Here is a 26,186-nt window from a genome sequence, read left to right on the forward strand (position 1 = left end):
ACTTCTTTTTTTCTGGTGTGTGTGTGTGTATGTCTTCAAAATTCAGAAATTTAACCAAGATATGTCTAGGTATTTTGTTCTTCTTGTGCAGTACTATTTTCTAGCCCTTAGTGAAATATTTTAATTTTGACTTGGACCTTTCTTCAGCTCTGCAGAATGTTTTTTTGTTTGTTTCTTTGTTTTGTTTTTTGAGATAGAGTTTCACTGTTACTACCCAGGCTGTACTGCAATAGCCGGATCTCGGCACTCCACGACTTCCGCCTGCGAAGTAGCTGGGATTACAGGCATGTGCCACCATGCCCAGATAATTTCGTATTTTTAGTAGAGACAGGGGTTTCTCCCTCTTGGTCAGGCTGGTCTCGAACTTCCAACCTCAGGTGATCTGCCCACCTCTGCCTCACAAAGTGCTGGGATTCCAGGCATGAGCTACCGTGCCTGGCCTTTTTTAGTATTTTTTATGCTTATTTCTTCTTCATCATATGCTCTGCAAATTCTATTACAAATTTATTTGAATATTTTGAAAAAAGATTCCATGTCTATTTTCTTTTTCCTCGCCATTTCATTGCATTACCTACTTTTCCCTGCTGAATTTTGGGATCATTCTTCCAGCCCATCTCCTAATACAGTAATTCCATTTTGGGCAGTGCCAGATCTGCTATTTCCTGCCTCCGTGGAGTGTCATTAGTTTGGAAGTCATGCGTTTCTTATTCAAGAACTCTTTCTTGTTTAATGTGGCTCCTCTTCATGGCAGCCAGCTCTGGTTATATTAAAGCAGCTTTCTCTCAGTTCTTACCAATAATATAAATTAGAGTGAAAAAATGTATTTCTTTACTTCTTGCATAACTTTCACTAGCAGCTATTTTCTCTGGATTCTCAGATTAGTCTCCCTGTTTTATGGAGATAATAGTCTATGATAAAAGCACAGGCATTTGAACTAGAAAAACTCAGGTTTGAATCCTAGTTCTGACCCTTGAATGGCAGTTAACCTAAAGCCTCTGAGCTTGGTTTATTTGGTAGTATAGTCAAAGCCTCATCGTAGAGTTCTTCAAAGGATTAAATAGGATAAGTATGTTATAGCACTTATAGTAGTACTTGGCTCTATAGTTTATTGTTATTATCTTCTTCATTCTCATCACTATTATATTGAAATACTAAGTCTTTTTTTCTGCTTGTCAGTCTCACATAGAGAGGTCTGGTTACTTAAGACTTGGTAGCTGAGTTGGACAGAAAGGCATCAGGTCAGAAATGGTGCAGATCTCAGTTTAATTTCTCCCAAAAGTTACTACACATAGTAAATCTACCTGGACCAGACTCCCTTACTCAGAATCACCTGTACCATTTTTTGACAGGATTGTGAAAGGGACTTTTCTCTAATTTCCATGAGTGACACAGAATTGCTCTATTATGTTTGATGAATTATTCCAAATGGATATTGGAGGGAGAAATGAGTCAAAACTACTGGCTTTTGTTAACATTTTGTTACCAGAAGTTGAATGTAAAATTTACTAAAAATAAAGAAAATTAACACATAAATGTTTTAGATTAAAAGGTAGTCAAATATTTCTGTCCTTTGGGGATAAGGGAGACTTCTAAGCATTAAACCAAAGGCATAAAACATAAAGGAAAAGATTGATGGATCTGACCACATAAAAAATGTAGAATTCTGGCTGGGCGCGGCGGCTCACACTTGTAATCCCAGCACTTCAGGAGGCTGAGGTGGGTGGATCACCTGAGGTCAGCAGTTCAAAAGCAGCCTGACCAACATGTTGAAACCCTGTCTTTACTAAAAATACAAAATTGGCCGGATGTGGTGGCTCATGCCTATAATCCCAACTACTTGAGAGGCTGAGGCAGGATAATTGCTTGAGCCTGGGAGATGGAGGTTGCAGTGAGCCAAGATTGTGCTATTGCACTCCAATCTGGGCAACAGGGGTGAAACTCCATCTAAAAACAAACAAACAAACAAACAAAATTAGAATTCCTGGAAGATAAAAATCAACATTAGAGATGTTGAAAAGGAAAGGACAAACTAGAGAAAACATTTGCCATAAGATACAATAGCATTAGTATAATTAATATGACTAAAAATATTTCAAAAATCGGTAAGAAAATGTAGACCTACAACAGAAAAATGGGCTAAAGACATAGAGAATTAATTAACCGAAGAAGAAATACTAACGGCCATGAAATATGTGAGAAAATGTTTAATGTGGTAAAAACAAGTGCAAATTAAAACAGCATCATATGCTATTTCTCATCTATTCATCTCGCAGGATTACTAAGAGCAGTAATACTCAGCATAGGTTAGGGTATGGGGAAAATGGCATATTTACACGCTGTAGTTGGGACGGTGAAAATTTCCATTTTTGATCTACAGGATAATTTGGCAGTACATATTAAATTCTGATTATTTAATGTTGATCTTAAGTAAAGATACGCAAAAAGTTTTAACCATTAACATGTTGATCACTGAGATATTTTAGAATAACAGAAGATAAGAAAGAACATATTGTCCTAACAACAGTCTGATTCTATTTTTGAAACACGTTTATAGATTTCCAGTGTTATCTTGATTAGTAAGAATCTGGGCATTTTTCATTTTTTAAATGAATCTCAATTTTCCAATTTTTTTCCTCAATAACATTAAAATGTATAACATGTTTATATGTAAACACATATACTGTTGGACTTTATTTACTAACATTTTATTAATAATTTTTGTATCTATTCTTGTAGGCGATATTGGTTTGTTGTTTTGGCATTTGTGCCATCTTCATCGGGTTTGATAACAGAGTTCAGATCATTTCATAAAGTGAGTTTGGATGCTTTCATTTTGTTTCTGTGCTCTGAAATACTTAAGTAGCAGAAGAATTATCTGTTGTTTGAAGCTTTGAAAGTGTTCCCCATAACACCATATAGGCCTGGCTACTTTGGGGAGTATTGTTCCTTGAAAAGTTTTCCAAGTTTTTCAATGTTTCTGGTCCCCTCATGCTTCCTACCTATTTTTGAAAAACCTGTAGCACGCCAGGCACAGTGGCTCATGCCTGTAATCTCGGCACTCTTTACTAAATACAAAAAATTAGCTAGGCGTGGTAGTGCATGCCTGCAATCCCAGCTACTTGGGAGGCTGAGACAGGAGAATCACTTGAACCTGGGAGGTAAATGTTGCAGTGAGAGGAGGTCATGCCATTGCACTTCATTCTGGGCAACAAGAGCAAAACTCTGTCTCAAAAAAAAAAAAAAGTTACTGCAACACAAACTTTTTTACAAATGAATGATGAAGGGTTCAGAGTCCATGCTACCTCTAGGGGCTCCTACCCCTGCCACACCATACATATAGCTTGACAGGGCCTGTTACAGAGAAGAAAATGCCCGGTAAATTAATATCACAATCATTGGCACATACCCACGAAAGACTCAAATTAAAATTTTGACAAAATTAAATATCAACAAGAATGCGAAGGTTTGGGAATTGTCAGACCTTGGAAGACTGTCGGTTGGTGTGTTAACACTGGGATGAAACCAGTAATACCTAGTAAAATTGAAGGTATGTTACCTTGTAACCTATGGTTTTACCTCTTGCTTTATAATATACATAAATACACACTAATGGTAACCAAATAGAAATACAAAAGTATTCACAACAGCATCAACTGACAAAAATGAACACAACCCACATGTTCATCAACAATGAAGGGATACACACTAGTGTAGTGTATTTTTAGAGACAGAGTCTTGCTTAGTTGCTCAGGTTGGAGTGCAGCGGCATGATCTTAGCTTACTGCAACCTATGCCTCCTGAGTTCAAGCATTTCTCCTGTCTTAGCTTCCTGATAGCTGGGATTACAGGTACATGCCGCCACTCCTGGCAAATTTTTGTATTTTTAGTAGAGACGGGTTTCACCATGTTGGTAAGGCTGGTCTCAAACTCCTGACCTCAGGTGATCCACCTGCCTTGGCCTCCCAAAGTACAGGGATTTCAGGTGTGAGCCACCGTGCCCAGCATTTTTTTTTTTTTTTTGAGACTGAGTCTCACTCTGTTGCCCAGGCTGGAGTAGAGGGCATGATGTCGGCTCACTGCAACCTCCACCTCCAAGGTTCAAGGGATAATCCTGCCTCAGTCTCCCAAGTACCTGGGATTACAGGCACACACCACCACAACTGCCTAATTTATTTTCTTTTAAGACAGATTCTCGCTTTATTGCCTAGGGTGGCGTGCAGTGGCCTAATCTCGGCTCACTGCAACCTCCGCCTCACGGGTTCAAGCGTTTCTCCTGCCTCAGCCTCCTGAGTAACTGGGACTACAGGTGCGTGCCACCATGACTGGCTAATTTTTGTATTTTTAGTAAAGGTGGGGTTTCTCGATGTTGGTTAGGCTAGTCAGGAACTCCTGACATCAAGTGATGTGCCTGCCTCAGCTTCCCAAAGTGCTGGGATTATAGGCATGAGCCACCATGCCTGGCTGGTGTAGTGTTTTAATAGAATGCAGACACAATGCTAAGTGTGAATCTTAAAAACTTAGTATTGAGTAAAAGAAAGCAGATGCAACAGGATACAGACTATTACTCCAATTATGTAAAAGAAAAACCAGGCAAAATCGGGTTTACTTAAGGCATATTAAAAATACATAATAAGGACAGACACTGAGGTCAGGAGCTCAACACCAGCCTGGCCAACATACAAAACCCCGTCTTTACTAAAAATACAACAATTATCCAGGCATGGTGGCATGTAGCCCATGCCTGTAATCCCAGCTATACAAGAGGCTGAGGCTGCAGTGAACCAAGATCACGCCACTGCATTCCAGCATGGGTGAAACAGCGAGGTTCTGTCTCCAAAAAAAAAAAAAAAAAAAAAAAAAAAAAGAAAAGAAATGAAAGAAAATACATATAAAATTACAAAGAGAAGCAAGGAGAAGATGGCAGATATCCACCCCTGGAAGTTGTGGGTCACGCCTGTAATTTCAGCACTTTGGGAGGCTAAGACGGCAAAATCATGAGATCAGAGGTTCAAATGCAACCTGACTAGCACGGTGAAACCCCAAGGCTAAAAAACAAACAAACAAAAAGAAAACACTTGGGCCAGGAGTGGTGGCTTACACCTGTACTTCCAGCACTTTGGGAGGCTGAGGCAGGAGGATTGCTTGAGCCCAGGAGTTCAAGGACAGCCTACAGTCTTGGCAACATAGTTAGCCCCTATCTCCATTAAAAAAAGAAAAAAGGCCAAGCGGCGGATGTGGCAGTGAGCTGAGATCTCACCATTGTACTCCAGGAAAAAAAAGAAAAAGAGAGAGAGAGAATAATTGATGAAAGTATGCACAATAACATTAAAATGTTGACTTTAAAGTGATCTACTGAATGGGATACATGAGAGAAAGTTACTTAACATTTTTATACCTATTGAATTGTATAACCTATGTATGCATTACAAATTTAAATGTACAATAATGCAGATAACTGAAATGTGGGTATGCTTTGATTAGGACTTTGCATTTCCCATTTGCTCAAATTCCTCATGATTCTAGATGCAATTAATAGAAATACAAAATGTAAGGAGACACAGTGCTTCTGATAGCCCTTTCTTTTTTCCACACTTTGTGCCTGTAGTTTACCTTATGAGTCCATATGGCTAATGAACAAAATATTTTTCATTTGGATACCTGTGACCAAGCATTCCAAGTTAAAGATATTTCTGAATCTTGGACCTCTTATTCACAGTGAAGCCTGCCCAGGCATAATAAAGCTCAGAGGGATGTAAAAGGTTGCTGAATGGATGATCAATTTCTGGTGAGCAATAATTAAAGGTAATGCAAAATGAGACAATTATTGCTTTTCATCATATCTTGAAAGAACTCCTACAGTCAATGATTTTGAAAAAAAAAAATCTAAGTTCACTCTTTTATTTTCTATAATGAAAAGATATTATCCACTAGAAGTTCAAGAGTAAAATCTGAAGGCAGCTTATCTGACCTGGCCATATGGTCTTGCTACTTATTAAACATAACTTTCTACAAACTAACCTCTCCAGACCTCAGATCTTCAACTCTCTAAAATGGAAACCTAGTAGTATTTACCTCTAGAGCCCCAGCTGAACTGAGCATTTTAGGGAAGGAACAAACACACACATGGTATGTGTAGTCATATTATGAACCCAGCATAGCCCAGAATACAAAAATTTCTCAGTAATAGAGATCCTCAAGAGAAAAATGAGATGTAGCCTATCTCAGTGGCCTTTCATGTGGCTAATGAAAAGTGAAAGTCCATAATGAGAAAGACATGCGCAGCCAGTGACACCATCCATTCAGTGTGGACTCTCAACATCTCTTACAGTCATTACCTGTTGTATCCCAATCTGCTTATATATTGGGATGATACTGCCTTTTGCTCAAAACATACATAAACCTCAAGCCTCAGTAAGAAATATTTATGGACAACCAGATATTCTGTGTTTCCAGTCAAAACTCAGGTAGACTATATTTTATCTGACAGGAGAAGGCACAGCTGATGCCAGTTAACCCTGAGATCATGTCTGCCTGTAGCTTCCGATCATCATAGCAAGCTCTTTCCCTGCAGTCCATCGTCTGTATCTGCCCTTTGCTATAAAGGTAGCAAAAATAAGCATCTGAAAAGATGTTCAACACCATATGTTACTAGGGAATTCAAATTAAAACGATAAGTTACCACTACACATCTATTAGACTGGCTCAAACCCAAATGCTGACACCACCAAATGCTGGTGAGGATATGGAGCATCAGGAACTCTCATTGATTGCTGCTGGGAGTGCAAAAGGTATAGTCACTTTGGAAGTCAGTTTTGCAAATTCCTGCAAAACTAAATATAGGTTTACCATACGATCTGGCAATTGCATCCTTTGGTATATACCCAAATGAGCTGAAAACTTAAATCCACTCAAATCCTGCACATGAATGTTTACAGCAGCTTACACATAACCACAAAGATTGGAAGTAACCAAGATATCAGATATCCTACAATAGCGTAATGGATAAACTAACTCTGAACATTCATACAATTGAATACTCTTCAGAAATAAAAAGAAATGAACTACCAAGGCGTGAAAAGACATGGAGGAAACTTAAACACATATTTCTAAGTGAAAGAAGCCCATGCAAAAAGGCCACATGGTGTAGAGCTCCAATTATATGGAATACTAGAAAAGGTAAAACTAGGCAAATGATATTATAAAAAGTTCAGTGGTTGCCAGAGGCTTGAGCAGAGGGAAGGATGAATAGGTGGAGCACAGAAGATTTTTAGGGCGGTGAAACTTTTCCGTGTGACCCTATAATGGTGGATATATGTTCTCAAGCATTTGTCAAAGTCCATAAATGGTAGAACACAAAGAGTGAATCTTAATATAAACCATGAACTGAATGATATCAATACGGGCTCATCAAGCCTAACAAATGTACCACACTAACAAGATGATAATACAGGAAGTGTGTGTACTGTGGTGTGGGGGGTATACTAGAGTGCAGTATGCCTTCTGCTCTTTTTTCTGTACACCCACAACTGTTCTAAAAATTGTCAATTATTTATCAATTTATTATTATTATTTTTTGAGATGGAGTCTCCGTCTGTCACCCAGGCTGGAGTGCAGTGGCCGGATTTCAGCTCACTGCAAGCTCCGCCTCCTGGGTTGACGCCATTCTCCTGCCTCAGCCTCCCGAGTAGCTGGGACTACAGGCGCCCGCCACCTCGCCCAGCTAGTTTTTTGTATTTTTTAGTAGAGACGGGGTTTCATCGCTTTAGCCAGGGTGGTCTCGATCTCCTGACTTCGTGATCCACCCCGGTCGGCCTCCCAAAGTGCTGGGATTACAGGCTTGAGCCACTGCACCCGCCAATTACTTACTTATTATTTATTTTTTGGAGACGGAGTCTCACTCTGTTGCCCAGGCTGGAGTTCAATGGCGTGATCTCAGCTCATTGCAACCGCCACCTCCCAGGTTGAAGCCATTCTCCTGCCTCAGTCTCCCAAGTAGCTGGGATTTCAGGCATCTGCCACCATGCCTGTGGTCACACCATATTTACACCAAGCTGCTGTAAACATTCACATGCAGGATTTAGTGAATATAAGTTTTCAAGTCATTTGTAGGGAAAAGAAAGAGAGATCAGACTGTTACTGTGTCTATATAGAAAGAAGTAGACACACGAGACTCCATTTTGTTCTGTATTTGAGATGTTGTTAACCCTGTCCTTGCAACAGACATGTGCTGTGGTGACTCAAGGTTAATGGATTTGGGGCTCTGCAGGATGTGCTTTGTTAAACAAGTGCCTGAAGGCAGCATGCTTGTTAAAAGTCATCACCATTCTCTTAATCTCAATTACCCAGGGACACATACACTGCGGAAGGTCTCAGGGACCTCTGCCTAGGAAAGCTAGGTATTGTCCAAGATTTCTCCCCATGTGATAGTCTGAAATATGGCCTCATGGGAAGGGAAAGACCTGATCGTCCCCCAGCCTGACACTCATGAAGGGTCTGTGCTGAGGAGGATTAATATAAGAGGAAAGAAGGCCTCTGGGCAGTTGAGATAGAGAAAGGCATTTGTCTTCTGCTCATCCCTGGGCAATGGAACTTTTGGTGTAAAACCCGTTCTATTTACTGAGATAGGAGAAAATGCCTTAGGGCTGAAGGTGGGATGTGCTCCTGGCAATGCTGCTCTTTATGCACTGAAAATGTTAATGGAGATGTTTGCATATGCATATCAAGGCACAGCACTTTTCCTTAAACTTATTCATGTCACAGAGATCTTTATCCATATTTCTTTCTTTCTGCTTACCTTCTCCCTACTATGCTCCTATTGTCTGGCCACTTTCCTTTTTTTGAGATGGTAAAGATAATGATCAATAAATACTGAGGGAACTCAGAGACCGGTGATGGTTCGGGTCCTTTGTATGCTGAGCACCCTTCCTCTGAGTCCACTTTTTCTTTCTCTATACTTTGTCTCTGTGTCTCATTTATTTTCTCAAGTCTCTCATTCCACCCAACAAGAAACGCTCACATGTATGGAGGGGCAGGCCACCCCTTCACCATTTGGGTATGTGCCTGGCTAATTTTTTGTATTTTTAGTAGAGATGGAGTTTCACCATGTTAGCCAGGATGGTCTTAATCGGCTTGTTATGCCCAGACCGTTTATTCCCCGAAGAAGACCACCAGAGTCCAGAGTAAAAGCCAAGTGGCGAGGATCTTTACTACAAGTTCAAACTTGGTCCCTCTGTTCCACAACATACAAGAGGGTCCCGAACAATGTGTGCACTCGCTTTTTATAGCCCGGTGTAAATAGGACTTGTAAGATTACAGAGGAACAAGGGAATTCTTTAGGTTACAGCATTACAATTGGTTAACATATTAAGTTATACATTTAGCGGTGATCTATTGGTTCCCGTGCTTTCAGTAAAACTACAAATGGCTGTGTCATTATTAGGGATTTTTCCAGGTGGTGTTTTTCTAAAGTTGATATATATGGTGCAACGTGTTTGTACTGGGCTCAGGAAGTCGAGAGATATGAGAGATATATGGTGTTTGTACTGGGCCCAGGAAATTGATAGATATATGGTGTTTGTACTGGGCCCAGGACTGAGGAATGTGCCTGATTTCTTTCAGGCTGACCTCATGATCCACCCATGTTGGCCTCCCAAAGTGCTCAGATTACAGGTGTGAGCCACCGCGCCCGGGCTTATTTATCTTTTTGAGCATTTAGCTCTGTCACTCAGCCTGGAGTTCAGTGATGCAATCATAGCTCACTGCAGCCCCAACCCCCAGGGCTCAAGTAATCCTCCTGCCTTAGTCTCCTGAGTAGCTGGGACCACAGGCGTGTACCACCATGACTGGCACATTTCTTAGACATCTGAAAAGATGCTCAACACCATATGTCACTAGGGAATTCAAATTAAAACAACGATGAGATACCATTACACATCTATTAGACTGGCTTGAATGCAAAAACTGACACCACCAAATGCTGGTGAAGAAATGGAGTGACAGGAATTATCATCTATTGCTGCTGGGAATGGAAAACGGTACAGCCACTATGGAAGGCAGTTTTGCAAGTTCCTGCCAGACTAAACATACACTTACCACATGATCTGGCAAAAAAATAAAATTTTAAAAATATATTTTATATACTTAAAATTATATTTTACATAAATGTATATATTATTATATATTTTAAATAATGTATTTTTATTTTTTGTAGAGACAGTCTCCCCACGTTGCCCAGCCTGCAGGATCTATTAGTTTTAAAAGCATTTTAAAATCTTGAACAAGAAATTATTTGAAGACTAAAAAATAAAATGATGGAGAGTGTTGATTGGTAAATTCCAAATGTTGTATATTACATAATTTGGATTAATTTTAAATTCCAAAAAGTGAAACTTTAAAAAATATTTTTAAAATTTCCTATTCCCAAGTCAATCCATTCAACACATTCAAGAGCCGATTTCAGAGGAGGAATAAGTGGTCAACAAGTTCTTAGGTTTTGACTTTGTTGAGTATTTGTATTTGCGAATGGAGAATTTTTAGGTTTTGTTCCTTTCTTCTTAGGTTATTGACTAATATTTTATTAAGTCAGAAAGACAGTAAATTAGAATTATCTGCCCATTTCATCTGTTATAAAGATTTCCTCCAAATTCATTTATCTAAATTTTTTGGTTTATTTAGTCAGGCGCAATGGCTCACACCTGTAATCTCAACACTTTGGGAGGCTGAGGTGGGGGCTCACCTGAGGTCAGGCGTTGGAGATCAGCCTGGCCAACATGGCAAAACCCCTTACCTACTAAACGTGCAAAAATGTGTTGGGCGGCAAGGTGCAGTGCCTCACTCCTGTAATCCTAGCACTTTGGGAGGCCGAGGTGGGCAGATCACCTCAGGTGGGTAGTTCAAGACCAGCCTGACCAACATGGAGAAACCCCATCTCTACTAAAAACACAAAATTAGTCAGACATGGTGGCACATGCCTGCATTCCCAGCTACTTGGGAGGCTGAGTTAGGAGAATCGTTTCAACCCAGGAGGTGGAGATAGCGGTTAGCCAAGATCTCGCCATTGCACTCCAACCTGGGCAACAACAGTGAAACTTCATCTCAAAACACAACATCAACAACAACAGCCACAACAACAAAAGAAAATTAACCAGGCATGGTGTGGTGCGCCTGTAGTCCCAGCTACTCGGGAGGCTGAGGCAGGCTAGTCGCTTGAGCCCAGGAGGAGGGGGGTTGCAGTGAGCTAAGATTGTGCCACTGCACTCCAGCCTGGGATGAAAGAAAGTTGTTTTTTTTTTTTTACTCATTTTTTTAACCATTTAGATATATAGGATGCTTATAGATAACCATCAAGATAAACAAATAATTACCATATCAAAGTTCTAAATTTTAAAAAATCTTTCTTCCTTTGTTACTTTTAAGTAGCCTATTCAGGTGGGGGGGGCGGGGGGACGGTGGCTCAGGCCTGCATTCCTAGCACTTTGGGAGGCCGAGGAGGGCAGATGACGAGGCCAAGAGATGGAGACTATCCTGGCCAACATAGTGAAACCACGTCTCCACTAAAAATAAAAAAATTACCTGGGCATGGTGACGGGCGCCTGTATAGTCCCAGCTACTCTGGAGGCTGAGGCAAGAGAATGGCTTGAACCAGAGTCCCAGGTTGCAATGAGCCGAGATCGCGCCACTGCACTCCAGCCTGTTCACAGGGGGAGACGCCTCAAAAAAAAAAAAAAAAAAAAGAATAAGAAGCCTATTCCAGGCCGGGCACGCTGGTTAATGACTGTAATCTCAACACTTGGGAGGCCAAGGTGGGCGGATCACCTGAGGTCAAAAGTTCGAGAGCCTGGCCAACATGGTTAAACCTCATTTCTACTAAAAATACAAAAATTAGCCCTGTGTGGTGGCGGGCGCCCGTAATCCCAGCTACTCGGAAGGCTAAAGCAGGAGAACCATTTGAACTCGGGAGGCGGGGGTTGCAGTGAGCCGAGATCGCGCCATTACATTCCAGCCTGGAGAACAGAGTGAGACACTGTCTCAAAAAAAAAAAAAAACCTATTCCAAAAGAAAAATAATGAAAATATTTATTATTGGGACGTTTCCGGGTCAAGTTCCACCCAGATTCGCCTCCTACTGGCCCTGAGAATGCACTGACTCCACCCTGGTCCTCAGGTCACTGGCGGAGCCTTTGGCCCCTATGCGCATGCCTACTCCGAGGTCAGGCGGCCACTCCGGAAGTCTCCAGGGCTCCGACGGTGGGCTGGGTGCGTGTTCCTCATGGTCACCGGTGTATTTCTTGTAGGCTTTTAGGACACTGGACTTCACTTCTCACAGGTGCCTGCGGTCCTGACTGTTCCATCTTGGACTACATATTCCACGGGCGACGGAGAAATCTTGGACCTCTGGCTCCATCTCCCGGACCTCTGGCTCTGTCTTCCCGACCTCTGTGCTGCCCCTGACCTGGTCCCACCTGAGGAAGAAGGCGGTGTGGGTCTCTGCGGGAGCTTCTGCCGTCCCATTCCACAATCTACGTGGGACCCTGCGTGGCGGTGAGAGTGGAGGCCTTGGGCGGGGGCTGAGCTTTTCTCCTGCCTCCTCAGGCCAGGGGGTGTTAGAGCTGCGGAGGAGGGGGCTCATCTCTAGGGAGACAGGTGGGGAACATCTCCTTTGTGATGTGGGGACTGAGAAGGGTGCTTGAGTTTCTTGTGTGACTGGGACACAGAGTGAGTGTCCTTTGCAAAGCCTGCTTTGCTGTAGCTCTGTGATGTCACTGATCTTGGGTCCAGAGTCTCAGTTTCCCTGTCTCCTCTAAGCCTAGTATGACTGCCACAGAGAAATGATGGAAGCGGGAAATCAGATAATGAGCTTTAGATGAAGTTTCCCAGTGAGAAGAAACAGATAGGATGGGAAGCTTAGAGCAGGAATTGCCCTAAAAGCGATGTGATAGACTCTGTTAAAGAAAAAAATGTTCAGTCACACTTGTTAAAGCATGCAAAGGAAGACTTGATTCAGGATCATCGTGATAGATATTGAAAGCACAGCAGTGAGATTTTGCAGTGGGTAAGAGAGCGGGTTCAACTCCGAATTCAGCATGAACGAGTGAGAATTTATAGTCAAGGAGCAGGTTAGGGATCACCGGATGACAAAATACTAAGGAAATGTCTGGGATAAGTAAGGTACTGGCTAAATGCACCTGTTGGGATTCTTTTTGGCGAGAACTGGGTGATAAGACATCATCACTTGGGGATGGTGGGGGATGAAGATAGGGGGGCAGAGGATTCCTGCTGAACTGGCTTAGGAGGGGTCTTTGCTATTTTTGGTTTTTACAGTGAAGTGGACAGATGGGCCAGGAGAAGGTGTAAGAGCCTAAGTAAAGTTTGGTCAAGCAGAGTTTGTGTAGGACTCCTTCCTAGAAGGCTTGTACTCTGCCCCCATCTCCCGATTCTTGGAGTTTCATTCCGTGTTTAAGATACGGCCTTCTTGAATTCTGACCCCAGGAACCTGCAGTGAGGGATGATTGGAGATTCCACCCACCATACTTCCTTCTGGTTATGTGTATGAAATTATGCACCTGTAGCCTTGGAGTGAGAAACAAACACTATTTTAAGGGTTTTGATCATTCCGTTTTGGACTTCTTTAGATCAAAAGCAACAGGAGTATGAAGTCAGTTATGATGTGTCCTTGCAAATGAAGGAAGTGAGCCTGAGTGTAAGTGTTTCTGAAATAGGAATCTTAGTCATTGGGTCCATTGTCTGTTTTTATGGGTATACAGGGCACAACAATCCCCCTGAAGCTCTATATACATGTTTGCTCATTTGCATTTTTCCAAGATTCCATCATCCAAATTATTTAGACTTGAACTTTAGATCTGGAATCAGAGGGTTATACCTTTGAATGGTTTTGCAGAAAACTAGTGGTTCAAGATTATGAGAAAAGTTAAGAAAATCATACAACATCGGTGGGATTGGATATTATATTGATAATAAAATATATGTTTTTAAAGAATTTGTGAATAGCTGCATACCAGCTATCAGAAAAACAAAACATAATAAGAATTTGTCATTCACAGAAAAATGCCTATGATCTCACTTTCAATAGGATTCATAGTTGTAGGTCGCAGTTCTCAAAGACTATCTATGCAGTCCATTTTTTTTAAAATGGAAGTTCACAAAACCTTTTGCAAGGATTGTATCTAATATGACCACTTAACTTGTTTTTCAGAAAAGAATAGAAAGGGCGAGGCCATTTTTATTGAACTTCTAATATATGTGCAAAATCATGTGGTCTGTTTTCTGTATCTTTTCTCATTAAATGTGCAAAGGCCATTTCTGTGTTAATTAAGGGAAGCTTTATAGTGAAATGTTTCTAATTATGTAGAAGTGGCGCAGGTAAAGTTGATTCAAGAAAACACAATGTTACATGGTTCTGTCACATTGATTTTTTTTAATTCTAGGCCTAGTATTTGGGGTTATTTTAATGACAAAAATGTACCCTGGTCCCATAATGATAGTTTTGAAAGTTTAATACTTTGAAATGTATTGCTATTCTATTTGTAATGATGGAATTGAGGCAGGCTCATTGCAAATATGTCATTACCTAAGGAAGTTATGAAGAAGAAGAATAACGCCAAGTCCCCCCTGCCCAGAGAAAATCACTTAAAAAATGTTGGTGTATGTGTTTCTGATTTTCATGTATGAGCATTTGTGTGTAGTTTTGTCATTGCAGAAGAGAATTAACAGAGACACAAAGACTCCAACTGTTAGTTTGAAAATGGAATTTACCTTAATTGTTGCTGTTAAACCAAAATTATGGTATGATATTGCTTTGGACTGAGCTTCTGCACTAGGCCTCAACAGACCAGACCAAACCAAAATGAAGTCACTCATGCTAAATGCCACATTATCACACTGAAATTTTAAGGGGGCAGATAAATCTCAAAACAAACCTGTTTTTCCTGAAAACAGGAGATTCCAGTCTAAATAACTTGATGTTCACCAATCCTTATTTTTATTTTTATTAAAAAATTTTTTTAAGTGTTCCTCTCACCTCAGCCTCCCATGCAGCTGGGACTACAGACATGTGTCACCAGGCCTCAGTTCTTTTTTTCTCTAGTTCTGTTATTTGTTCGTATCTTACACAAAATCCACTGTGTTGTAGAAGGGCTCTCATTCTGTTTTATACAATGGAGGCTGCCTCATTTGTGAATCCCAAATAAAAGCTCATGAGATCTATAAGTCAATTTATTGTAACTTTGTCTTTCGACATGGGTTTCCATGTATCTGTGTATCTTAGGAGAAGAGGGAAGTACCAGGGACCATCTGAGGTGAAAAACGGTCATGTATTTACACCTTTTAGATATTGAAAACGTCATCTAACACTCAGGAGGGCACGTATTAGGAAGTAAGATATCCTCCCAGAGTTAATATTTTATGCTGGGCTCATGCCTGTAAAATCCCAGCTCTTTGGGAGGCTGAGGTGAGTGGATAGCTTGAGCCCAGGAGTTTGAGACCAGCCTGGGAAACATGGCAAAACCCCGTCTCTATAAAAAATACAAAAATTAGCTGGGTGTGGGAGTGCTTGCCTATAGTCCCAGCAACTTAGGGGGCTGGGGTGGGCAGATCGCTTAAGCCCAGGAGGAGGCACAGGCTGAAGTAAACTGTATTTGCACCACTGCACTCCAGCTTTGGCCACAAAGTGAGACCCTATCTCAAAATAAATAAATAAATAAATAAATAAATAAATAAATAAATAAATTAGAGATGCAAGATTACTTCAGAGAAAGAGAGCAGTAATGTATGATTTCCAAGTGTATTGCAAGTATGAAATATTTCCAAAGATAGCTTAAATACTGTAAAACATAGGTATTGTAATATTACAAGTATTTACATAAATGCCCATTTTTGCAGAAAAATAAGGTTCACTACATTAATTTAGCACTGGATCCTGTGCATTGAACATGTAATGAGGCTGTAGGGTGGTTCTGTAACATCCAGGGAGTAAGGAAAGGGGCATTTTCTCCTTAAGTATCTGAAAATCTTTTTGCTGTTTTTTTATTATTTATTATTTATTATTTTTTTTTGAGGCAGAGTCTCGCTCTGTCGCCCGGACTGGAGTGCAGTGGCCAGATCTCAGCTCACTGCAAGCTCCGCCTCCTGGGTTTCCGCCATTCTCCTGCCTCAGCCTCCCAAGTAGCTGGGACTACAGGCGCCCGCCACCTCGCCCGGCTAGTTTTTGTATTTTTAGTAGAGACGGGGTTTCACCGTATTAGCAGGATGGTCTCGATCTCTGACCTCGTGATCCACCAGTCTCGGACTCCCAAAGTGCTGGGATTACAGGCTTGAGCCACCGCGCCCGGCTGCTGTTTTTTTTAAGCTAAAGGTTTTTTTTTTTTTTGGAAGATCAATATTTTCTCATAGGTGAGCCTTGAAATTTGTAAAATTGGAATTATAAGAAAGAGAAACCTACAAAACGCAAACTTTAAGTAAAACAAGAAACAACAGAATTAAGTTGTTTATAATAGTAGATTAATGGACAGGTGGACATTTTTATCTTCAGTGATGAGACATTATTATGCTAGCTATCATGTACTTGTTTCTATGGATTATCTTGATTAATCTTCAGAACTGATGTGTAGTGAGATGGGGAAACAGAGGCACCAAGCTGTTAACATCTCACAATGCAGAGCTCAGTATCACTTCCTTAGAGGCTGACAAGACAGCCTATTTCCTTAATTTTACCAGGACACCACTTAATTTATGCATAGATTTTTATACTTTTTTTTTTTTTTTAGGAGACAAGGTCTTGCTCTGTTGCCTAGGCTGCAGTACAGTGGTGTGAACACTGCTTACTGCAGCCTCAACCCCCTGGGTTCAAGCAATCCTCGTGCCTCAGCCTTCCAAAGTGTCGGGATTAAAAACCTGAACCACCACACCTGGGCTAAGCCTTTCTTCTTTACTGAGTAGTTCCTCCTTGATAGTATTTTTCATCGATTATATACTTTAACATCAATCTTATTAGTAATGGCATAAGGTTGGGCGCGGTGCCTCACACCTGTATACCCAGCACTTTAGGAGGCCGAGGTAGGTGGATCACCTGAGGTCCAGAGTTCAAGATCAGCCCGACCAACATGGAGAAACCCCATCTCTACTAAAAATACAAAATTAGCCGGGTGTGGTGGCACATGCCTGTAATCGCAGCTACTCAGGAGACTGAGGCCGAGCATTTCTTGAACCCGGGAGATGGAGCTTGCAGTGAGCTGAGATTGTGTCAGTGCACCCCACCATGGAGGTAAGAGTGAGACTCGTCTAAAAAAAATTTAAAAGTTCCTAGAAGCAAGTTTAGTTTTATGGGGCTGGCATGGTGTCTCATGCCTGTAATCCTAGCACTTTGGGAGGCCTATGTGGAAGGATCCCTTGAGCCCAGGAATTCAAGACTAACCTGTGTAACATAGTGAGACCCCATCTCTCAGAAAAAAAGAAAGAATCAGACTATTCTATTAAGTGCTTCTGCTCTGCCATACCTGCAAATTGTAGTATTGAGGGTGGGACGAGTTGCTTCCTTTAAAATATTCATAATCTATCACATCTAAATAGGAGTAAGTTTAAGGCAGTGTGTGATAGAACCTAGTTGAAGAGATTTAGGTGACCTACCTGGTGATGTCACATAAAACAGACATCAGTCTGGCCGGGCGCGGTGGCGCAAGCCTGTAATCCCAGCACTTTGGGAGGCCGAGACAGGCGGATCACAAGGTCAGGAGATCGAGACTATCCTGGCTAATACGGTGAAACCCCGTCTCTACTAAAGAATACAAAAAACTAGCCGGGCGAGGAGGCGGGCGCCTGTAGTCCCAGCTACTTGGGAGGCGGAGGCAGGAGAATGGCGTGAACCTGGGAGGTGGAGCTTGCAGTGAGCTGAGATCCGGCCACCGCACTCCAGCCTGGGCGACAGAACCAGACTCCATCTCCAAAAAAAAAAAAAAGAAGACATCAGTCTGACTATAGCGATAGTCAGGCTGTGGACAAATTTTACTGAGTCTATGGGATCTGCATGGTGATAAACAGATTTTATAGTCTATCTTTTATACCTTGTAGTTGTCACTCTAATGATATTGGATGGAAAACAAAATTAATTGCAGAGGGAAATTCAGCCGCTGTCTGGAGGAAATCCTGACCAAACTGTCAGGTTTAGAAACAAAATAAACCCTTCTGTCAAGATCTGAAATAAAACTATATTGAGACCATCATCAATTCATAGAGGAGATGACTCAGGGCCTATTCCCCATACTGTTGGAGACACAGTTCTGGCACCCCTGAGAACAAGTGATAAAATGAGTTGAGGTTTTGGGATCCAAAGGAACCCACAGAAGATAAGCCATTCAGTAAAATGAGTTTAAATTTAGAGTAAAAAGAGTTTTTTTTGAAATCGTCACCTTAAATTTTGAAAGAACACCTGAAGTAACTCCAAACAAACATATATATTTCAAGTTACTATGTCCACGGTTACAAAATTATGAAGGAAATGTTAATCAGGAAAAACCAACATCCAATTTAAAATCTAAGAAATGCTGATTATTAACCTCTGATTATGGAGAAGTTGCTTAGCCGAGGCTTATTTTACTTCTCCTTTAGCTTTACTTAGTTGTTTCATTTGTTTCATGTATTGACTGAAAACTGAATATATAGCAATTTAGTTATTTAAAGTTTTTTAAATTTAGAGATGAGTTGTCACTATGTTGCTCAGGATGGCCTCAAAATCCTTGATTCAAGCAATCTTCCTACTTTGGGCTCTCAAAGTGCTGGGATTACAGGTAGGAGCCACTGTACCTTGCTGACAGTGATATATGTATAATAAGCAAAATTAAAACCAAACAAAAACTGTAAACACTGTTATAACATGGTCATATAATTACCAGACCTTTTCTGTCTCCTGTTTGATGATTTTCTGTTTGTCATTCTTCTCTCTGTATGAATGTATGTATAGTTATATATCTTACAAAAATAAGTGTATCGGTCAGTCTGATTTTTTCCATTGACATTAGTTTAGAATATTGCCCATGTCCTTAAATACTTTTATGAACTTCACATTTAATGACTCCTTTGCATTCTAGGACAGTGATAGTCTATTCTATATTTGCCTAGGAATTTTCAGGAGGAAATTCGCAGCCATCTGGAGGATATCCTGACCAACCTGCCAGGTTTAGAAACAAAATAAACCTTTTTGTCAAGATCCGAAATAAAACTGTATTGGAAAAAATAGGAATCTTTGCTAGGGTCACAATACTGACAACTTGCCATCCAATTCCTCTATCTTGACCAGTTTTGCCCAGTCTCAAGACTAGAAAGAGATTCTGGTGTGGACCATGTGCTCTGTCTTTGGCCTTGAAGATGGGAAGGGAAGTAGGTGCATCTGCTCAGTGTAGGACGGAACTCCCTCGTCTTAGGTCCACATCTGCCTCAGAATAGTGCATTGGCCAGAACATTTCCACTGAATTCTCTGGGTCTGGCTTCAGTGATGACATGTTTCTGTTCTGTGACTCTGTATAGGTGAGAAATCTGGGAATTTGGGGAAGAAATTAGCTATTCCAGAATTCTAAACTTCCCAAATTGTATGTGATGGGAGGCGGTTTGGAACTTAGAATGTCAGCGCAGGACAATACTGTTACCCTGAGTCCTTTGAGGGACACTGAAGTCCTGTGGGGAGCACCAAAGATCTCAAGATCTTCTCTTCTTTCAGGTCTGGGTTCTCCCAAATCTACTTCTCTGGTAGAGAAATCCTGAGCACTGATTGGCTCTTGCTTGTCTAAAACAATGACCTGTGTGAGTCAATACTTCTCTTCATGTTGATGTGTATATGTTATTTTTTAGGCCATGTAAGTCTTGTCATCATCTTCCCTAAAGATATTTACCATGAGAGAGTGCTCAGTTAACCAGTTCCTCAGTTCTTGCTCTTCCTGTCAAATGTGTGCCATTTCACCTGGCATCCTCCCTCTGTGGGCCACTGTAAATTCACTAGCACTCCTCTCATTATTGACCAAATTACTCAATGTCCTCTACGTGTCCATTTTTCTATTTTGGGCTTTGATATGTGGGAAAGCAGTCAAGTTATTTGATGTACAGATATACACATTTCAGTTCAGTTTTGTCATTTGTTGAGGCCAAGGCAGTGGTTCCATTTGACCATTCATGAGAAGTCTTTGAAATTTTCCAGATACCTGAGTTTTTCAGCTCGGTAAAGTGAAAAATGGCATTGAAGGATCTAAACCTTCATGTAGGGTAAAACCACATGCTTTGTATGAATTAGTCTGTTGGATTGAAACTTATAAACACAGAGGTCATGGATTTGGATAGAAAACCCTGAAAAATAAATACTATAACATAATGATGTTACATGCCCAAGAATCCTTTTGTTTTGTCAAAAGAAAGAAAAATGCTTATGGTAAGATTTGACATAATGAAATATGTGATGCTTAAAGACATTATTAATTTTATGAATAGTTTTCTTTTTTTTTTTTTTGAGATGGAGTCTCACTCTGTTGCTCAGATTGGAGTACAGTGGTGCTATCTCAGTTCACTGCAAGCTCCCTCTCCCGGGTTCACACCATTCTCCTGCCTCAGCCTCCCAAGTAGCTGGGACTACAGGCACCCGCCACCTCCCCCAGCTAGTTTTTTGTATTTTTTTTTAGTAGAGACAGGGTTTCACCATGTTAGCAGGATGGTCTCGATCTTCTGAACTCGTGATCTGCCCACCTTGGTCTCCGAAAGTGCTGGGATTACAGGCTTGAGCCACTGCGCCCGGCCTTGTGAATAGTTTTCTAAAATTGAGACCGTATACCATATTTTAGATAAAATGTCTCATGATTAAATTTTTAAATCCTTCCAAGTGAAAATATTCTCAATTAGCACACATTCATTGAGAATTTATGAGGCAGATACCTCTTGGTATTACATATTTAATAAGGATTTAGCAGAAGAACTTTATTAATTTTGTCATTTTCAAAAAGGTCAGATATTTAAGAAGTGTCCCAAAGCAGGCAGAAAGTTTTTTCTGTGTTGTAGTCTTCCTCAAAAATATGTAGACATTCTGCTGAATTCCCCTCCCCTGATAGCACAGATTTCTAGTCTATGCACTGGTTATATTGCCCTTCTGCTGCAATGCAGTCTTTCATTTTCTAAGTCTTTTCTTTAATTTCCCCAGTAATATGTGGGTTTGCTGTTTCAGGAATTCCTAATGTTCAGGGATGTGGCCCTAGACTTCTCTCATCAGGAGTGGGAATACCTTGACCTGTTTCAGAAGACCCTGTACCAGGAGGTGATGGTGAAGAACTATGGTAACTTGGTCTCACTGGATGTGTTTATCATCTGTAGGATGTGTGCTTTTTCCATTATGATTTTCAGGGCTGCCTTTCAAGAAACTAGCCTTCCTCCTTCCTTCCTTCCTTCCTTCCTTCCTTCCTTCCTTCCTTCCTCCTTCCTTCCTTCCTTCCTTCCTTCCTTCTTTCTTCTCTCTCTCTCTTCTTTCTTTTGTTTAGAGATGGGGGTCTCATTATGTTGCCCAGGTTGGTCTCAAAATTCCTAGGCTCAAGCAGTCCACTCACCTCAGCCTCCCAGAGTGCTGGCTTTGTTTCCCTTATGTTTATTGAAGTGATTTGAGCTTTATTGAGTCAGGAATGGCAGCACCATTAAACACTTTCATTGGTCATAAATTTCCTTTCTCAGTGAGGAGGCTTGTGATGTGGAGAAGAAATGAGTATTTCAGTGTGAGACAGCCAGTGAACTGTGTGTTTCTTTCAGTACCTACTCACCATGTTATTTTTCTTCTTTCCCTCCCAGCTGAGGGGCAAGCACTGTCCTTCCAGGATGCCATCATTTTACATAGATTTTGGATTAAAATCCACATATTGCAATCCACAATTGCACATAGATTCATATATATGGCCCAATTCCCTAAAATACGTTTGTTTGTATATATGGCAAATACTTGAATACTCTCTGCCTGGGGCCGTGCTTGACACAATCAGTGTAGTAATACTGAGTAATGTTTCTGTCATTATGAGATTTGAGTATGTTAAGGAAGACATAAAATTCACATGAAAACAAACATAAATCACATCAGGCATGAAATACAAAGGTCAGTAAACAAAAATAGGCAACTTCACACATGTAGGGTGTTCAGGGATTCTTTTCTGTAGATAACATTTGTCCAGAGATGTAGAGGCCTTAGGTCACTGAACTGTTTGAGGAAGGGCATTCCAACAAGAGTGAACAACACGTGCACAGGCCCTAAATGGGGAATAAGGTTTGTGTGTTTGAGGAGCAGCTGTTAGAGCAGAGCAGAGTTAGTGAGGGGTGATTTATAGGCTAAGAAGTCAATATGTTAGGAAGAATCAAGTCCTATATGATTTTTTTGTTTCATTGTTAAGAATTAGGATTGTCTGTGAAATGTAATTAGTTGCCATTAACTGATGATGTAGAACTTTTATTAATTTTTAAAAGATATAAACCTTTTAATTAAAGTTTAGACATATGCAAAATCCAGATTAAACCAATAAGATGGATCAGTTATTGACTTTCATGTCCTTTCGGCATATTTCTTTCCTTTTGTTTTAAAAATACTCCTGAAGACTCATGGGTTGAAGTCTTCTTCCTTTTGACTTTGCTATTCTGAACTTAATGTTTTCATTTTCATTGTAGTCTTCAAGTCTAACACTTCAGTTTTTAGTATTTGTAATTCTGAATTCTGTTCTATCACGTCTCAAAGTATTTTATTGTTTTGTAGCATATTTTTAAGTAGTGTGGTATACTTTTTTTCTGTATTGAGGCATTTGTTTGATGTGTATTTGAATTGTCTCTACGTCTGTCATTCACTGTTTTCTTTTTTCTTATACTCTCTTGGATGGGGTTTGAACTTGCATCTCTTTTTTGGACATTTATATCTCAGATTAGTTTTTCTCAACCTTGGGCAAGGTGTTGTAGTTCTGGGTATTATTTCTAAGTTTGTGATTTCAGTGTGCTCTATTATCTTGTTTTGTTTATTCACGTTATCATGGTTGAGAGGTGAATGAAGGTATAGAGCACAGTTCTGTGTAGTGTTGTAATTGAATTGATATTAATCCATTTTAACGTTGTTACAAATTATGATGTTACTTAATTACCAGGGAATTCAGTAAGAAAATAACTGAAAAAGTATATATTGAGTAAAAAATCAACAAGGGAATTGAAAAGCTATCCTGGAAAATATTTAATAGCAAATTATGCAGTAATAGAAGAATAGAGGAATAAAGGAGATGTAAGACATATAGAAAATAGCAGAATGTCAGCCATACTGTACTATATAATTGCATGTATAGAGGTGGCTATAGCAGTCAGATTCATAGACAGAAAGTACAATGGTGATTGCAAGTGGCTGAGTGTACAGGAGATGGGGAGACACTATTCAATGGGCACAAGGTTTCTCTAATCAAGATAAATAAGCTCTTGAGACCTGTTGTACCACATTTTCCCAATAGTCAAAAAATCAAGTGTTGTATACTTAAAAATGTAACTGGCCAGATACATCTTAAGTGTCCCTACTATAATTTAAAAAAACAAACTCACCAGAAAAATTTTGAATAAGTAGAAATATTAAAAAGCTGTTGTTCATCCCAGGGATTACCTCATGTCTCTCAGTTTCCCCTGAATTTTCTGTAAATCACAATTTGTCTGAACTTCAAAAACTGTTCCTGTAAAACTTCACATGAAATAAAAAAAAAGGGGGATTTTTCCATCCTCAAAACAATAACAGTGGCAGGGCATGGTGGCTCAGGCCTGTAATCCCAGCACTTTGGAAGGCTGAGCCTGGCAGGTCACCTGAGGTCAGGAGTTTGAGATCAGCCTGGCAAACATGGTAAAACCGTCTCTACTAAAAAATACAAAATATTTAGCAGGCATGGTGGCACATGCCTGTAATCCCAGCTACTTGGGAGGCTGAGGTAGGAGAATCACTTGAACCTGGGAGACGGAGGTTGTAGTGAGCTGAGATCGAGCCGTTGCACTCTAGCCTGGGTAAGAAGAATGGAACTCCATCTCAACAAAAAAAAAAGAAAAGAAAAGAAAAGAAAAAAAAAACAGTAACAGAAGACATTGTGGATTTTTTTAATAGGTGGAAAGTAAACAACACAAGCCTAACCATTCAGAGGGACAGAGAAGAAAAATGAAAGGAAATTAGAGAATACTTTGTATAGGATAAACAAACAAAACATACTAAAATTTACTGCATATAGCAAAACAGTGCTAAGACAGAATTTAAGCCATAAAATGCCCACATGAGAAAGAGTAAAGATCTCAAATCAGTAACCAACTTTCTAAAACCCTTTTTTTTTTTTTTTTTTGAGATGAGTCTCGCTCTGCCGCCCAGGCTGGAGTGCAGTGCCGGATCTCAGCTCACTGCAAGCTCCGAGCTGGTTTACCCCATCTCCTGCCTCAGCCTTCGGTAGCTGGGACTACAGGCCAACGCCGCCACCCGACGCTAGATTTTTGTATTTTTTAGTAGAGACGAGGTTTCACCGTGTTAGCCAGGATGGTCTCGATCTCCTGACCTTGTGATCCGCCGTCCGGCCTCCCAAAGGGCTGGGATACAGGCTTGAGCCACGAGTCGAATGGCCCCAACTTTCTTAAAAACAAGGAAAGATCAAGTTAAACCTAAATCACTAGAACTAAGAAATGGTAAACATTAGAATAGAGATAAATGAAATAGAATATAAAAGGAGAATATAAAATTCAACAAGCCAAAATACAGAAAATTGATAAACTTTTAGATATACTAACCAAATAAAAAAAGAAGATTGAAATTAGTAAAATCATGAATGAAAGAGGAACATATCTATTGAACTTACAGAAATAAAAAGAATTATAAGAAAAGTTAAGAATAACTGAATGCGGACAAATTAGAAAACTTAGATGAATGTTGAACTTCAAATAGAAATACAAAATTCTAAATTTACTTAAGAAGAATAGAAAATCTGAAAAGAAAAAAAATCTTGGGTAGGTATGGTGGCTCATGCCTGTAATCCCTGCACTTTCGGAGGCTGAGGTAGGTGGATCACAAGGTCAGGAGTTTGAGACCAGCCTGATCAACATGATGAAACCCTGTGTCTACTAAAAATACAAAAATTAACCAGGCATGATGGTGCATGCCTGTAGTCCCAGCTAGTCAGGAGACTGAGGAAGAAGATGACTTGAACCTGGGAGGTGGAGGTTTCAGTGAGCTGAGATTGCACCATTGCACTCTAGCCTGGACAACAGAGCAATTCCCTGTCCCGCAACACCTCCCCCAATAAAAAAAAAAAGAAAGAAAGAAAGAAAAAAAATTTCTCTTTCTCTCTCTCTCTCTCTCTCTCTCTCTCTCTCTCTCTCTCTCTTTTTTCGGTCCCCACACTTACTCACCTCTCCTCTCTTTACTCATAAAGGATAAATCAATAACCCAAAAACTTCCTATAAAATAGGTGGAGGCCAGGTGCAGTGGCTCTTGCCTGTAATCCCAGTGCTTTGGGAGACCAAGGCAGGAGGATTCCCTGAGATCAGGAGTTCAAGACCCGCCTGGGCAACATAGCAAGACCCTTCTCTACAAAAAATTTTTACAAATTTGCCAGGCATGCTATTGTGCGGTGAACTATGATCACACCACTGCTCTCTAGCCTGGGTGACAGTGAGAACCTGTTTCAAACAAAACAAAACAAAAAAGATGGGCTTAGGTGGTTTTCATGGTTGAGTCTACCCAACATTTGTCTAAGAATTGACACCAGTGGTTCACAAAGTTTTCCAAAAGTAACCGATGAGGAACATTTCTGAAGGTACTCTTCAAGAGCAGTGTTTCAATGATAGCCAAATGAGACAAACTCAAAAACATATAAACGAATGTTTCTTGTGCACATAGGTGTGGAAACAACTAGAAAACCAAATGCAGCAACAAATAAAAGGCAGTATACATTGTAACCAAGTGGGATTTATCTCAAGAGTGCCAGGTTAGTTCAATAAAGGAAAATCAATTAAGGGAGCATATTCTCTTCCTGTAATTATGGACGATTACTTCATGATCATTCTAATAGATGCAGAACAGACATTTCCTGAAAATGCAACAGGATGAAAACAATAAAATAGGAATAGAAAGCAGTTTTCTTAACCTGCTACAAACCTTAAGCCCATGTACAGAAGCCCAGAGCT

General features: G+C 40.3%; 1 long non-coding RNA gene across 1 annotated transcript in view; it reads left to right on the forward strand.

The window, feature by feature from the left end:
* Window positions 1-12,515: 12,515 nt before the first annotated feature.
* LOC117088373 overlaps window positions 12,516-26,186 on the forward strand; it is a 31,823-nt gene continuing 18,152 nt past the window's right edge. The window contains exons 1-3 of the long non-coding RNA XR_004439180.1: window positions 12,516-12,539; window positions 19,723-19,805; window positions 21,208-21,316. This is a non-coding gene — a long non-coding RNA (uncharacterized LOC117088373). The remainder of the gene's footprint in view (window positions 12,540-19,722; window positions 19,806-21,207; window positions 21,317-26,186) is intronic.

This window comes from Trachypithecus francoisi, unplaced genomic scaffold (genome assembly GCF_009764315.1).
Source record: "Trachypithecus francoisi isolate TF-2019V2 unplaced genomic scaffold, Tfra_2.0 Contig00748, whole genome shotgun sequence".
Taxonomy (NCBI): domain Eukaryota; kingdom Metazoa; phylum Chordata; class Mammalia; order Primates; family Cercopithecidae; genus Trachypithecus; species Trachypithecus francoisi.